Source organism: Apteryx mantelli, chromosome 4, assembly GCF_036417845.1.
Source record: "Apteryx mantelli isolate bAptMan1 chromosome 4, bAptMan1.hap1, whole genome shotgun sequence".
Taxonomy (NCBI): domain Eukaryota; kingdom Metazoa; phylum Chordata; class Aves; order Apterygiformes; family Apterygidae; genus Apteryx; species Apteryx mantelli.
The window spans coordinates 70616742-70634335 of record NC_089981.1 but is presented as its reverse complement, the minus strand read 5'-3'; positions in this window follow the sequence as shown (position 1 = coordinate 70634335).

Genomic DNA, 17594 nt, shown 5'->3' with positions numbered 1-17594 from the left:
CCACTTGTGTCAGGAGTCATGCTTTTCCAAAGTACAAGGTAAAGCAGCCTCTGGCCTTCTTGGCATTCCTTCTCTCAGTCCTAGTTAAGCTTCAATACTTCTTAAAGTCTAATTGACTATACTGGTAGTAAGTAAGTCTAAGCTTGCCCCTTTTTACACTTAGGTTCCAGTATGGGTTGAATGTTCCATGGCCATTGATTTCTGAAGCAAGGTTAAAGGTAACTACAGCAGCTGAAAACATGAATAAGGGGATCATAGAGGCCCCAGACTCCCTTATGCTTCTCCCACACTATACTCCAAGATCTCTTAAAAGAGCCCAAGACATTTGGATAATTGCAATCCTAGTGGACGGGAGGGACTGACTGAAAGCTAGCTCTGAAAATCTGCCCCTCAGGTTCACAGGTGCTGGGAAAGACTGAGGAGACTCGGGCCAGCTGATCAGTTTTGCTGAAGGTCATGTAACACAACCTCAGTCCTAAATAAATATGATCTACCAGCATACATTTATGTCTTTGTGGCAGAGTATGGGCTTTTCTGTTTGTTTTACACAAAGAGTGGACATCTGGACTCCTAATTTCTCTCTCCCTGTTCCTGCCCGCAAAAATAATCCTTTCTATGCTGCCTGCAGGAGAAAATGAGTCTGCTTGTACCTCCTGTGCACTGACTGCCAGGCCATTTTGCATAAGCATCCCTTTCTGTACTCCATCTCGGGACAGTGTGTCCTGTTGGAGCCTGTTGTTGTCTTTAATCTCTGAATGTAAACACGCAGATTACATTCCCCTCTGTCACCAGTGTCCAGTGGATAACAGACGTGCTGTCATATCTGTGCTGCTTTCCCTGTGCCATGCTGATCACTCTCCTACAGAGCATGTGGCACTGGACCATTTGCCATCAATGATATACAGGCCAGCTTAAGCTTCCCCCCTGTTCCCCTCCCTTTTCTGAGGCTTTGATACATCAGGCTGCTTCAGTCAGCCCTCTGTGGGAAGCTTTAGCGTCATCCTGATACTCATTCAGGAGCAGGAAAGCATTGCAGTGGGCAGGCTGGATTCTCTGTGCCTGTGTTTGCATTTGGGAGTCTTTCCATAGAGTTCTCCCATCTTTTACCTTCATGGCAGCTCCACCAGGGCTGCTGGAAGTTGGAGGAGAGGTTTAGACTGAAATCCAGCTGTCAATAAAGTACTGTGTCACCTGATTGCTCCAGAGAGGTCAATGATAAGGCAACCAAAATGCCAGAAATGCTTGTTTTGGACCCTTGCCCACCTCCTATCCCTGGCCTTTTCTTCTTCTAGTGGTGGAGTTGCTTTTAGGTCAGGAAAAGGACTTGTATAGTTTGGGATTATTCAGTGGCTGGAGTCTATGTGGTGTCTTAACTGCTAGGGGTAAGAGTGGGAGGAGGTATGCATCCACGAGGATATGGATGGGGGAATATAAACTGCAATCTGGTGTGTTGCTGCAGGTTTCAGTTTCCTGTAGATCCCATGGTTTGGCTGCAAACTAAGAAAGATGGTGTTATTGGCAGTATCCCAATATGGGGAGAGTCAGGTAAGCATGTTAACAGCAGAGGGATCTTATTAGGATGTACAACCACATCAGGTGCATGCGTGACTCCTCACTGATGGAGAGCTGCAGGAAACATGCCTTTTTACGTGCAGGTTGCCTCTTCCCACCCAGAGCTGGAGGCTTCCAAACTTCATTATTATCGGCTACACCATGGCTGAAGAAGGCTCAAATCTTGCATAGAAACTGAAACCAGTGGTGCAGGTTTCTGTCCCAGGTGACTAGGAGCTGCCTACCCAGTCTGTCAGAGCCTCTCTTACCTGACTTTCATTGTGGTATGCAATAAGGAGTTGAGAGCAGTAGCAGAGAGACGATTATCCTTGCTTTGAGGGGAGAATGGGAGTTTACTGAGATGCTGCAAAGCTTTCAGAATGCCTCAATGTGCATTTTGTGTTCACGTGCAGCTTTCAAGAGGAGGGTGGCAAAAGGGAGATAACACCATGGTTTATTCAGTCATTAATTTGATAATTATAGGGAAGGATAGAAGAAATTGGCTGTTTCCTTTGCTTAGTGTTTTCTCATTTGACCTTTCTTTATGCCAGGAAATAAAGAGCAGTGAGACTGTATCTCTGCCTTACTGAGGGCTCTGAACACAGACCTCACAGGCCAGGTCCCTTTGGGAATTTAGGGGGACTCAGATTTGGGGATTTAGGCCTCTTCTCCAGTTCAAGCATTAATCATGAGAGAGCATAGAGAGGAAGCAGGAATGTGACTGCTTGGACCTGAGCACTACCCTGGACAGCAAAAGGAGCTTTTTAACACAAGATCATAATTGCCATTTGCATTTGGGTCCAGCCAGGTTAAGTGAGGTTGGACAGCAAATGAATTGCTTTTGGAATCTTACATACAGACACCATGCAGACACCAGTCATTGGGAGAGGCCTACAGTAAGCAATCCAAATTGCACCATGAGGCCCAGGTCCTCAAACGTGAGGAGGTGCCCAGATCCCTTTGTGGCCCTGGGCCTGCCTGTGCAAGCCTGGAAAATCTATGGGCTTTCTGCACAGATGAAATGCAACACGCTGTTGCTTGCACCAGTGCAAGTCTCTAAAACACATACTTGCACTGCTTTAAATACACTCACCAAATTAGAGAAGGCTGAAATACAGGAAAGTTTAAAGCCAGCTAAATGCATTTATTATACAGTTTTCTGCAGTATCTACTTTGGTTACACCACAGAAAATTTCCTAATATAAGCAAATCCTGAATGACAGAGCAGGCTGCATCACAGACCATGTACTAAATTGATGTTTACTTTCTTTTTAATAGTTTCTTTCTCTCATTTTTTTTTCCTCTCTCTCTCTCTTGTTTCTTTTTTCCTTTCTTCGTGCAGAGAAGAGAAATGATTGCTAATGAATTGCAAGCATGGGGTATGGGAAGATCAGTTAATATGGCCCAAGTATTCAGTAATACAAATACATTAAAGTGATCAAGCAATGAATGAAAATTGACCCAAAGAGCAAGTTCCACTGAGAAAACATGTGAGAATGTAAATTAATGTGACTTGATGAAACTTGAAATGTCATAACACAGCAGGGCACACAACACATCAGAGGAAATGTGAAAATTATACTTTTTCCTGAAATCATAGTTTTCAAAAATAAGTGGCTTTTAAATTCTTCTAAAAATATAATAAAGGAATTAGTGTCAAGAAAAAGGTTATTGTTGTTTGTCAGACTGCAGGCTCAGTCCATGGTGGCTTTTTGCAAACATTCTGCATTATTCCTCTGACTATGCAGAGGGAAAGAAAAAATTCTAAAGTCTTTCCACTTGTCCGGATCCCTCTTTTTAGCTTTGCACGAAGGGAAATTTTTTAATTTGTTTGAGAGTAACTGGCTTGCTAGTCTATAGCTTTTTTTTTTTTTTCCCTCTTGGCCATCTGCTTTCATATGATAATATTTCTAACACTTATAAGCAAACAAGCAAACAAAACAAGAAAAAAAGGTCATCAGAAATTAGTCTATATTTTCTAACAAAATTTGTTGAAAAGGGAATGATAGAAGCATCATGAGGCAGAACTAAATAGTAATGTTGGCAAGTTTCCCCCCAAAATGCGATAAACATTCTCCTCCATCCTGCATGTCCTTTTGGTTTGGTGATGGTATGAGTGGTTCCACATGCTGGGAAAGCTTTTCCTCCCTTTTCGTCATGAGAGATGACAGCCTTTTCCGTGGGCCTTCGTGCTGGAATGTGGTGTGTTTGTCACTTTTGAAGGCCTCTGCACTGTGTTTGCTTCCCCAGTATCTTCAGCTGGATGCAGCTTGTTACCCTCTTTCCTGTCTCCTCTCTTGTCTTCACCTTCATTTGTTGAACATGGGTATTTTCCCCTTCTTTTTATCTTAATCTTACCTTTACTATTACAACCTGTGGCACCTCTTTGTCTCATTTAGCTCTTGGGAAAGTTGTAAAGCCTTTCAGATGCGCCCCCCCCCCTTTTTTTGCTTATATCTGGTTACTGCTCCTCAGAGTAACTGGTTGATGGCAGACTCCAGGTCTTGCCTTTGACATCTGATGATACTTGAGCCACCCATAAGTGATGTTAGCTGGAGTATTATTAACGTGGGAGATATGAGAGTTAGGTGCTAGTAGATGTAGGCTAAGCATTTTGGTTTGTTGGGGAAGCAGATGCCATTCACATTTGACCTGGAAACAAAGCTGAATTAACACAAATACAAAAAGGGTCAGACATGTTCTGGAGCACTACAGCCAGGCATTGGGGGAGGTAGTGGTTGGTGCAGCCCTCAAGAGAGCAATCTGCAAAGTCCCTAATCTGCTGATTCTGCTGTACAGGAAGGGCACCAACCAATTGCAGAAACCTTCAACATATACCATTACTAAAAGAAAAAAATTTCAATTTTTTTAGTGGCGGAGGAGGGGAAGAGGGGCAAAAACCAAACATGCAGAATGCACAGGAGTTATAGGAGACTGAACTTATTACAGGAAACAATATGCAGCAAATATTGCAAAGCAATCACAGGCACACTCAGTACAATGATATATGTGGAGAAACTTTATATCATCACAAATTATTCATTAGTATTCGAAGAATCTGTCTCCTTACTGCTAGTGAACTTTTATCTTCTCTGTAAGCTAGGGATGGAAATCATATTTCTTTCTCTCAATAGCATTTTTACTAACAATCTGACCTAATGGAATAATCTCTCTAGCACCACGATGTTCCATGTTTCAGTATACTACCTTTCGGGAGGGAAACTGTAATACACGACTGAGACATGGATAGCAGGGAGATGACTCCTACCCTATTCAACAACACACAGCCACCAGGTAGTACAAGAATAGATCCACTTTTCATTCTGCACAAAGTGAATTTCCTGAGGAAGACTGTTTAGAGATTGGCAGACTGAAAGGTGAAATTGCCACACACCACAAAATTGTTATTTTTGTCTTCTGACTTCAGTGACCACACATGGAAAAGGGAGCCTCCCCTTCTTTCCCTAGTGCAAAATGCCCCGCTGGAAGACTACGTACTGCGTTCTGCCTGGAGATAAGTATCATCTATACAGTATATCATAATAACTGCTCTATGCAAACCACAACCTCTCTTAATTGTTCTAGCTCGGGTGCTTTTCTCAGTTTATTTCTCAAGCTTTTATTTCCTCAGTCTTCCTTACCCTCCATCTCTCAATTCAGTTAATATGAACACAAGAAGAATTTGCCAAAGCTGATGTACCGATAGGGAAATGAAAAGAATTTTATTCTACAGAAGAAAGTATCTATTAAAAAGGACACTCTGAGTTACTAGGGAATATTTGTGCACAAGGTATTTCTGATGAAATATAGGCCCATTTCTTTTCATGTAGAATTGTGTGAAGACAGGATGGTACTGTCCAAAGAAAAAGCTGGCAGCTTCTGTATAATGAGGCCTGCTTATACATGAAAGAAATAGAAAGAAAAACTAGAGAAAAATTCATGCTAGAGCAAGAGAAAAAACAGAATGGAAAGAAGAAATACAGCAGGTCAGGAAGGTTATTAGCTAGCTAATTTAAATAGCACAGTACATAATGTAGCCTTCCTACTCTTGTATAATAGATAATATTGATTTCCTGAAATGTTATGATAATGACAAGAAACATAGGTTTTTTTGTTTGTTTTTTTTTTTAGCCAACTCATGAAGCTGGCTGTAAAAGAGTAGGGAAAAAAACAGGTGACGAATATTTTACCACCTGCAACACTCGGAAAATTTGTGAATACAACTCATGTAGTTTTGCATTGGTGCAAATAAGCAGAGCATGAAGCTGTTGGTCCATTTTCATCAGTCATGTACAGAGAAGTACAAACAGTAGGTGAGAACAGGTTCCATATCTTCCATTTCTTAGCCCAGGTAATTGGTTTTCTCATGTTTGATCTTATGTCCAGAAACATGAGGTTACTGTAAAGCAACTGACTAACAATAAAACTGTTTTGCCAGCCTGAACAAAAAATGCAGCCTGTCGGAAAAATATAGCACTTCAAGTAAAGCAAAGGATATTACAGATTTCAAACTTTTTTTATGTGACTAGGTAAATGATAAATGGGAAATTATTGAATAGCTATTTTCCTGAACGTTTTCTTGGGATGGCTTATTTGTAGTTTCTCCAGTCGGGTTGCAGTGTAAATTATAGTTATTTTTCTTGGTAAGGTTTGTTACATATTTATATTATATCTGCAATTCACACAGAAAGCAGAGTCTGAGGAATGAGATACTGAATAGCCTTATGCCTTCTATTAAATATTAGCTAAAACATATAGAAGAGCCTCCCACTCATATTAGAAATAAGTCTGGACTATCAATGAAAAATATGATTGCTTAGTGTTATCTGGTTGGGATCCAATTGCAGATGATGTATTTATTTTAAATTTACAGGATGCACACTAGAGATCTCCAGGAACAAAAATGAGCAGAAATCGGCTGAGTACTGAATGGAAGAAGTAATAATTTCTGTTCCTATTTTGTGTACTGGAGACCACTGATGAGGGATTAAAAAATTAAGGCCATGGCCATTTACACTGCACAGCACAGGCTGCATTGAGTGTTGAATGTTGTCGCCCAGTACTCTGCTCTGTCAGTGCTTTAAGTATATCTTCTGCAACACAAAAGGATAGTACAATGTTTGCGTGTAAGGTAGTACTTAATACATTGAACCCCGATGCCAGCTTTACCCCTACTCAAATTAAGCTCTTATATTTGCTGAAGTGCTCATGTGCCCTCCTTCCCCTGCTGTGCTGCATGAGAGGACTTAACACAGAGGCGGACAGCTCATTCCTATACTAAGTTTTTATGAGAGATGATATCCTGTGGCTGGAACTGGAAAGCTACAGCAAAGAGCACACGTTTATCCAGGAGTAGCTGAAGCCCCAAGTGCTTTCTAGCTGCACTTGCAAGGGCCCTACTCTGTGGGGACTGGACAAGCCATGAGATGCTTAGGCATCCTGGCACAAGATCCATAGGCATCCTGGCCAGGAGAGCTGCATGGAGGCACCAGAGCAAGCAGGTTCACATGCGAGCATGGCTGCTCATAGCCTCGGGTGGCCAGGAAATTCAGTGTCTGCAGGAAGCCCCCCAGCAGGTGAGGGAAGCAGCTCAGGGGACCACAATGAGGAGCAATGAGTAGCCACGAAGGGGCTGTGAAAGCTCATTTCTGTTGGCTCCTGTGACAGAAGCAGCTTCCCAGAGTTACCAGCATGAGGAAAAACCTCATAGTTATTTGTATTCAGATTGTCACAGTTTCTTTTTCCAACCAGTACTTTGTCACAGCAGGTTAATATGTGGATGTTTTTTCCCTATGTGTGCAGAATCTGGGGTGGGGAGGAAAGGCAACTGTCTTTGAAAAGAGATGGCTGTTGAAAAAGAGGGTTTCTAATTTCCTAAGACTCAGTAGCAGAATATGAAGCAAAAACATAAAATAGAGCCCCATCCACTTACTTGGTAGGGATAAGCTACAGAAGCCAGTTTGCTTTTTCAATTCTCAAAATTTGTGATCTCTTTAAGATCCCTTTTATTCATCTGTTTTAGTGTGGAGGAAGATGGTTAAACATTCCTGTTTGGACCAATCTTTGACTTAATACATTGATGTATTACATTTTACATCCTCCATTGCATGTGGACTTGGGAAATATCTTGGGTGTTTCCCTAAGAAGGAATCCGTGGCCTGCGGAAAACCTCTTCTGTTGCAGAAAGCTGAAGGACTTCACATAATGTTTAGTCTTGGGTTGTAATAAACAAACATTACAAATGACCTTTCCTTGCTGGTAGAGTTTTGCTGCTGGAAGTTATTTCTAAAACAGTTTTATGTCTTGTCAGTTTGTCTGTATTTACACTGGAGCCCAGTTTGTCTGCTTGCATTTGAGCTATAAGAGTGTTTTGCCTGCCTGCTTTAATTTTTTTCCAGTAGGATGAGATATGTGTGTGGGTAGGGAGTTAGTGTTACTAGGAAATTTCCAAAAGGATGAATTCTAGCTAGTTTCTCATAGCTGTTCCTTTTCATTGAGCCATATTTGTACTTCACCACTACTTTTACTCCATTTTTGGCTGGGAGGGTTTGTTTACTGATTAGGACCACTGATGCCAGAATAAGAGACATGAACATCCTGCAGTGTAAGCTAGTTTTAAAAAAATACGCTAGTTTCTTTAGTTGCAGCTGTGAACCACAAGTGGAAACTGAGCATCTGGGCAAGCTATACCTCAGAAGAACTAAAGATGATGAGCCACTGGGGAAAACCTGAGTCAGAAATACAAATACTAGGTTATATCATGCCAGACTGTAGAATTTTGATAGTGACCCCCATACTACTGGGATCACTGGCAGGGACCCGCTCTTCTGAAAACTTCCCACCAGGTTAAATAAAACCCAGTTACAACTAACTAACTGTACATCATTAAAGTTCTAGAATTGGTTTCAAATCAGTTTTAGAAACCAAATGAATTGGAAAAGAAAAAGGAGGAAAAAGAAATTTCCAGGTGCTTAATAGAAAATGGGACATTATAATAGGTTTGTTGTTGTAGAACAATCCTGTGTTGTTTAGAACATTTATTACTGATATATTCTTATGACAGCTATCCATATAAAGGAATACTTTTTGCCAAGACAGCAATACAGTTACATGATTTATGAAATCATGTTGGAAATTGCTAATTCAAACTACACAAAGCTTAGCGAGTGAAAGCTGACCCATTAAGTCTTTGAGAGTATTGCCATTGGTTTCATTAGAATCAAGATTTCACTCTCATTTTTAGTCTCTGACATATTCTGGTAAAATTGTTAATTATCATATACGATTGCCCTGTGCTAAACTAACTAATAATTTTCTAGCTCATAGGTAACTGTCAAAGTAGTACAAAGGAATGACTATTTTTAGCAAAACAGAGTCAGAACATTTCTTTGGCATTTTGATTATTGTAGTAGCCTTTAAAGAGCTCAGTGATGATTCAGTTGGAATGAAGGTACAGTTCTCAGGTAACATGTATTTTGTGGTGCATGATGCATGCTTTTATTAGCATGTTTGGTTCCTACCTTCATAGTGTGTCTGTGAGACATTTGTATGAATCACTGAGGTCCTGTACTATGGTATTGGAGCATCTCTGTTTATATCAATATACAAACCCCATTCCCTAAAACCAACAGAATTAAAAGAGGAGATGTCAATTTAAAAACAACTAAAAACAGTGTACGTAATGAAGAGAACTGGTACAAGTGAACATGAATCATAGGAATAAATGCAGGGGGAAGGTCAGGCTGGTTTTTCCTTCAGGAGCAGTGGGCTGGTGTCCATCAGGCAAGGCTGCTGAGTGCTGGCTCCTTGCATCAGAAAACATCATGCTCCCACTGAAATCTGTACAAAATAGGGTGGGTTTAAACCTCTTATTTCTCATTCTCCAACTTGTTCCTTGCCTCTTGTTCATTTGCCTCTGCCTCATTTCCTTGTATTATGCTGCCCTTACCCTACATGTTCTAGCTGCTGCTATCAGAAGCTGCAACAGCAGCAGCTCCCAGCATTTGCCAGGCCACGTCCCTCTCTGGAGTAGATTTCTTAGTGCTAAGTATTATACATACCACAAAAGGAACCTCTGCTCCACACTTCCTCATCTAAACCACCCCTCTCATCTCCTCCTGCTCCCAATCTTTGTTCTTTCAACTTACATGTTCTCCTTGTATATCATTTCCCCCATGCCTGTGTGCAAGCCTTTGAGCTCCAGCTTGCTTACCACTGAGAACCACTTTTGTCCTCCATCAGTAGTCAGAGGTGGGTTTCAGGTTCTTAATGGCAGCTATTGAGTGCTCTTGTAGTCAGATGAGCTGAGAGATACTACCTGGCTGCTCCAAAAGGATGTAGGTCACCTGCAAAACCTGTGTCATACTGGCTGTCATCTTCTGAATGTCTCAGATTCCTAAAGGGTTTTAAAGTAGCACTAGACTTCTATGTTTAAGCACCTAAATAGCTCCCTAGCTGTTGTCCCTTTCTCCCCCAGATCCCTTGTTATCATTTGTTTCCCCCAAGACCTCATAATTTTACCATATCCAGTATTGTTCACAAACATATAATGGACAAGGTCTCAGGATGATAGAAACTCTCATTGTTCAGTGAAGTCATGGAAGCTTCTGGAGCCAAGGTACCTGTGCAAATTAGGCCAGCTGATGACCTGACCTGCTGTGGTAATGTGTGCATCTTCTTCTGCCTGTAGATTTCTTGTGTATGTCTTAAGAACAGGATCTTTGGAATAAGGATGGTTTTCCCAGTACAGAGCAGTACTTCAAGGTGTGCGTAAAAGCAAATGTGATGTATGTCCCCCAAAGGCCTGCCTAATTACACTAGTCAATTTTCAGATCACCTATTTGTCTCTGTCACTTGCTCGGCCATTCAGCAGTATTCTGTTTGGAGGTTATATTATCCATTTCAAAATCAGTGACAGTGTTCACACTGCCTTGAATGAGAGCAGGCCTGGATTTCAACTGGACATATAAATTATACATAACAAGAACCCTTTGATAGTTTTCCAAATTCTTCCATTCATTCCAGAGTTGGCTATGCTGTACTTTGTCAAGAGGCAAGTGCCAAATCACATCAGATTTGGTCAGCCTTTTCAAAGAAAATGTTGACTTTGAGATCAAGTATTATATTTATACATTAACTAGTCAATACAGGTGTTATGCAGCTACATATTTTCATATCTCTTGTATAAATTATCCTTTCCTAGTAACTGTGTATATTACTGGAATATGTTGTACTCAAATACATGATCGTATGCTGTGTATTACATCCTGTACTTATCTCCATAGATCAAGTATTTATCAGCAGGATATTTAAGGGCAGGCAAGAGGCAAATAAGAGGCACACTACTGCTGTACTATAGAAGTCTGCATGCTATATACATCCCAGGAAGATTGCTTTAGGGTATTTCCAGATTCTTTCCAACTGCATATGGGAAGTATCCTCCACTACATACTTTGTGTCTCTTGTGAAAGCCGACTTCTTTCTTTAGCTTCTACCTATGTCATCATAAAAATTGCCCTGGTCACCTCCCCCCACCAAGCCTATCTGTGGCTAAAAATGTCACAGAAACAAAATGCGCTGCTCATCCTTTTGGGGGAAAGGAGACATCTTTGATTAGTAGGAATCTCTCTCTTGTCTCTAGCTTGTAAGGTCTTTGAAGAATGGCCTGTCATTCGTTATATGTGTACAGCATTTAGCACAGGGGGCCTGGCCTACTGGAGGCCCAGAGGTGGTATTGCAGTACAAATGTTAGCTGTGCAGGTTTGTGGTAAAATGATAAACTGCACAGCCATGTGGTATCATTTATCACACAGCCTTCACTTCAACATACAAAGCGTGGAATATAATAATTTATAAAGATGTATATTACTTTTTCTTCTTTCCTTTTTCTCTTCTTTAAGGGGGTGTTTTATAGGAAGCCATGGTAAATTGTGACTAAGAGAGTTAGAAGAGAGCACTGTTAGAAAATAGGGCTGCATGAAGAGTATTGTTTAAAAATACTAAAATGCTTATTAAAGCTTCGCTAGAGGAGACTGAAAAATACCTGATGATAATCTCCTGCCCTCGATCTATGAAGAGTAAGATGATGCTGACAAAGTAATGTTCCAAACTTGAATATTTGTTTGTGGTGTTTGAGGTTTTTTAATTAGCAGCTTTCCAAGTGCACTACAATTTATGTCTACATTTGGCATTTAGTCATCAGAGATAGTAAACTGCATTTAATAATGTTACCTATTCCTCATGCATCTGCTTGGCAGACCAACAGGCACTGTGCATCTGCCTGTAGCCAAAGAGGTCCTCTTGCCCTATCATCAACCCTATCATCAAAGGCAAGCTCTTAGAAACCACCCCCCAAAACCAAAAGTCAGGGGTGTAGTGACAGCAGTGTCCAGGAGAGCAGGAAAGGCCCAGATGGCCAGGACTGTGAAAGGAAGGTCTGGGAACAAAACTGGAGAAGGAGCAGGAGAAGAGAGATCATGAAAGAGGCTGAAGGGTGGATCAGGACCTGCAAAAGGATGGGGAAAGCATGGCTGAGACTGCAGGTGAGGAACAGGGGTAAAGGAGGCAGACCCCCACAGACCTGAACCTGCAAAGGGCTTCAGCGTTCTCTGCATCTGTCTCCCTCTGGGGAAGTGTCTCCACTCCCACCCGTGATCTCCCCAGTCGCTGGGATGGTGTGTGGCTGGGAGCTTCCAGCTGCTCGTCATGCCCACCACTTATTAGACTTCTAAATGCAATATGCTTTGTGTTACCTAGCTGTAATTCGTTAAATGGTTATAAAGAATTTTATCACTATAAAGAAAAGCTTTAGCTATACAGTTGAAAGGTTTGTTCCAAATGTGAATATTCCACATGAAAGAATTTCTCTTGTTTCAAACCATTTGCATTTTCCTTACATGTTATTGATCTGATCGAACAGTTCTCAGATCAAAGGCACATTGCTAAACGAGCAGCCAAGGTGGCAATATGCAAAGCGGGCAGCTGTTAAGATAGCAGCTTAAATAATTGCTCAAGGATTTATTTGGTAGCATGATTAATGGTTATGGAAATATGTGACATGATACCAAAGAGTAGCATGCAATGATTGATGGGGAAGTTGCGTAAGGCCAAGCTCAGACTCCAGAATATGGGAAGCAGTAATATAACTTGTGATGATGGTACATGTGGTGTTTATTTATTAGGAAATTTGGGGTTTCATACTTGCCTTCCTATAGGAAATCAAACTGCAAAGTATATTGTGCATAATGTTTCTCTTGTAATGAAGTTAAGGAAAAAACTCTTGTTAATAGTGCATTGTAATAGCAGGACTGATTCAAAGAGACACCCTCATCTTTAAAACTTTTTAAAAATCTGTACAAAATTTGCTGGAAGTTCACACCGCTGTTGTAATTAACACCTGAGAAAGCTATGAGTAACAAGTTAAAGGAAAAAAAGGAATGTTTATGAAGTTGACAGTAGTTTGCACAGATAATTTTTCCTTGTTTTTTTTTTTTTTCTTTCTTCCAGCAGGCAGCAGTAGCATAATGCAGGAAATGGCAAGTCAGAGTAGAGAACTGGAGGCTAGTGTTACCCTGTGGCAAAAATATTGCAAACTCTTGTATTTCCTTCTCTGTTGAAAGTGGTATGGGATTCCTCCTCACTCTACTCTAGTGGGTGACTCAGATCATCCCCCTCCTTCTGAACCTTTTGTTTAAGAACTCACAAAGTAGAACCTTATATTTAAAAACTAAATAAAAGCAAAACCCTGAAATATTAGCAGACAAATTTAATACTAGAGGCAAAACTAGGCAGTGAAAAGCTCGATGTGAAATCCCAGTCCAGGGAAAATGGAGTGTAAAATTGTTACTGACGTCGCTTGGGAAGGGTTCCACGCTGGTCTTGTTTTTTTTTTTTTTTAATTCTATTTCCAATATTAGATATATTTGAATATAAATAGGATCCTATATGGGATTTGAGAGAGACAGTTTCTGCAGCTTTGTGTGCCAGAGACTTGACTGCAATAAGTGAAGGGACATCATCTGCAAAAATTCTAGTTGGGTTTCAGTAAGTGACAGATATTAGGCCCAGAGCTACAGATCCTGCCATTAGGCTGTTGTGGTATGGCAACAACTGTAATAGCTTTGAAAACAGAGTGGTGTGGGTAGAGCTATTTAAATGAAAAAAATCATTGCTCATGCTAGGCAAAGCAAAGCTCTGAAAAGAATGCCTATATTTGAAACCTTGGAAATGTTGTTCATCTCTTTATGGCTGTGAGACAACAAGTGGTGATGGTGTAGGATTTCAGAGAAATTCTCAGATACCAGAAAATCTGGTATTTTAAAGCCATAATCTAGCTTGCAAGCCTCAAGTGTTAGTATTAACAAGATTACAGTTTTGGTGAAGAGTTTTCAGAACAGAAGGAAAGAGATGGGTTTGGAGCGTCTATCAGCCTGTGGGACTGCTTCATTTGTAGTGTTAGATGATCTTCTTGGTGCTATCGGAGCACAGGATTGTGTGATGAGTGAAAACCACAATATTCAATTACGTTCATGCTCAAACACCCTAAAATATTGTCTCTTTCTTCCATCACAAATACCATCTATCCCATTACTCTTTACCACTGGGAAGCCCTCATCCTATCTTATAGCACACAGTGGTTTCCCCGTGAGAGAAAACTGGAATCTCTACTGCAGCCCTTTCACACCAGCTCTCTATGGCCCTTCTGAGAGTTCTTTTCAGGCAATTGCAAATAAGGGTTTGCTGTAGGGTTCCTTTGCCATTTCAGTCATAGCACTTCTAAACTGTGGCCTGCAAATACTACATGGCAAGGATGGTGTCTGCCCAGGAGCCTCCATATGCTGCAGTCATGCTGTTAGAAAAAATAAACTATAATTTACAACCACACACACCTGAAAAAAAAAGTTGTGTGTTTTTGTTTTATCTGTTTTCTCTTCTCCGAGCAAAGATTTGTAGTTATAGGGTTTCTCATGAATATCAGACTGCTGGCACTGGCTTTTTTTTTCTAATTATATTTATAACCAGGAACAAATCTGGGCTAGTCTCACCTGGCTTCTGTAATGCACCATGACATTCTGTGGCACATTGAAATTTCTGCTGTGGCATCTTTTAGAACAAAAAAAAACAACCAAAAAAAGGAAAAAGTGTGTTATTGATTAAAATGTGATCAGGACAATATTGTTTATCTATTTTGATATTGCATTTATTTTAAAATATGTTGTTGACTGTTCTTCTGATCATTTGATCTCTCATTAATTTTTCCCACTGCAGTTTGACTGTGCGAACCTGCACTGTAGAAGTTTGGAAAGTATGTTAATACCACTAAAACCTGTGTATGGGTCAGCTGGGATTTTATGCATTGGGGTAGGGTGGAAGTGTTTATGATGTTTGTGCCTCAAGAAGTTTCTTGCAGCTCCTGACTGGTAGGGACTCTGTCCTTTCTTGCCCCCTGCCCAGACCACGTCTCATTTCTGGCCAGCCCACTAGAGTTCCAGGTTCGCAGGATCCCCTGCACATACAGCTAACACGCAACCGTGCTCCCAGGTTCCCCTTGGCACCCAGGAACCCACCAGGGAAATGGCTCCACTGCTGCCTGGCTCCTGGGCTGCTCCTTCACCTGCCTGATGGCTCAGTGAGTGGGCAGCCAAAGTGGTTTTTCAGACTACACTTCTTCCTGGCTGTGGATAGTTGGTTCTCCCATAAGGAAACCTTTACACCTTTCATGAGGAATTTTGTAGCTCCACTTCATTTTATATTCCTACTTGAGAATTTAATTTTTTATTTAGTTATGTGAAAGTAGTTATTTAGCTGCAGGACAGCAATTCAGGTAAGAAAGAATGAGTGATGAAACTTTTCATCTGTGACTCCAGCTTTAACCTCAGGTTAAACTACTCTTGCTGCTTCTCGTTATTGCAATCAAATTATTAGTAAAAATATTAACTGGGGTTATTTGAAACAGTGTAAATGACTGATTAATACTGTAGGCGTTATAAGATCCCAGTAACTCAAGCTAAAAATTAATATGATATGGTTTTCCCATGAGGTACACTGGAAAGGTATATGAATTAGTAATGAAATAGGCAGCATTTGGAAGACGGTGAAGTTGGTAGGGAAGGTCTCATTCTGCTTTCATAAGACATGAGGGTAGGTACCTAATTTCTGCTGGTGCCTATGACCAGAGGTGCTTTAGTGCTGACAAGCTTCAGAAGCTGAGTATGTAAAGACCACACACAGTAGGTTGCCCTCAGGTTTCACAAATAGGGATTCCTTTGCATTTCTGGCCTGATCAAACCTGGTAAATTATCTGATAGCTATATAGATCCTACTATATAGATCCAACAGCAGCTGCTGTTGTTTTCTTTAAAATATAGCTGGAGAGGGAATAAGCAGTGGCACATTCTTTCTGCAGTAGCTTAGTGGTTCTCTCTGTTAGAGAACCCACAGAAAAACAGGTAAATACCTCAGCTTGAGGTATTCAACACACACTTTCCATTGGCCCAGGAAGTCCTGACTACTAAGCTACAGTCTATTGCAAGGTAGAAGCATTCTTCAGATTTTCTGTTGAAATTACTCCACTGTACATAAAATAATTCATAGTTCGTTACACCAGGTTTGGAAGTTGACAGATTGGCCTAAAATGTGAGATTTTTTGCTTGCATGTCCAGCCTGTTATCTAAGCTCTGCTCATCTTGTAAAGTATCCACCCCAAAGTAGCCTATAGCCACGTTATTGGGGTGAGAGGCAGGGGCTGTGAGTATAAATCCTAACTAGAAAGAGGTAATTAAGACCTTTGCAGAGCCAGAAGTTAAAACACCCTGCTGTGCTAAGCAGTCCCTATCATAGTGACTGTGCATACTGCCTGCTAGATGTTGCGAATGCTGCTGGGAAACACTGAATTCTGCCCCTGCTGCTGTGTAGCTTCTGTTTCAGAAGGTGCATGCTTGAAAGAGAGGAGATGCAACAGTGAATGATAAGCACCAAAGTCTCCTCCTGGATCTTGGCTTTGGTGGCTTAATCTTTAGTGTGTTTCCTCAGACCAGACCTGAGGTACTTCATCAGAGGTGCCTGTGGGGGAAGGACCAAGGAGGTGGGATTGCAGTGCAGTATTGCTGTCGTATTTGCTTTTTGAATAGACTCTTGTCATTAGTGCTGTCACATGCCTGGAAATTCACTTAAAGAAGATATTTGAAGGAGAACCTCTTTCCACACACTCAGACACACACAGGCAAAGTTTTTTTGATGATGCTTTCAGATAAACAGCTACAACAAAGCCTCAGTTTCATATTATCTCCATAGATAGCTCCAGGAAAACAATCACTGCTTCTGCCTGCAGCCCAAACAACTCACTTTGCTGCCAAGTGCCATCTCAAAAAGAGGAACAATATAAACTAATTTCATACCTATTCAGTTCAATAATAGGCATTGTTCTAACTATACCTCTAGTGATAAGAGACAGAACAGCTTATTTTCTATTGCTAAGCAACTGTTAAAGCAGTGTGCAGAATTCAGCCAGCTCTAATGGGCTGATAGGAATCAGCGTCTGAAGTTCTTGTTTGCATTCTGAAGTCAACAATAATTGTAGTTCTCTATTAACATTCATTTAAGATGGTTTATGGCTGCACCAGATTCAATCAGGATTCTGTCTTAATGGTGTTCTGAATGGTCTGCTCTCGCTTATAAATAAATATTTAGCCATAATACATTACATGGCTACAATCCACTTGTTTTGATATAATGATGAAGTGGTGTAAAAGGTAACATGGGAAAAATAGGGTAATATGAAAAACTCTTTAGAAGTGAAAGCTGATAGTATGCATAGTACCAAGTTGCAGGCAGACAGTCTGAGGTATTTAGGAAGGGTGCCATAAATTACAACATATTATTTTTGTCTGAGATGCAAAGACATCTGCAAAAACCTCTACTTTAGAAAACTGGAATCCAGAGAAGACTGGTGAAAGCCTAAGTGCATTAACCCATGGGAATTTTTCCAGACATAATTTATAAGTTCCTTTTAGTCATTTGCATACATCCTTCAGGAGGAGGGACTT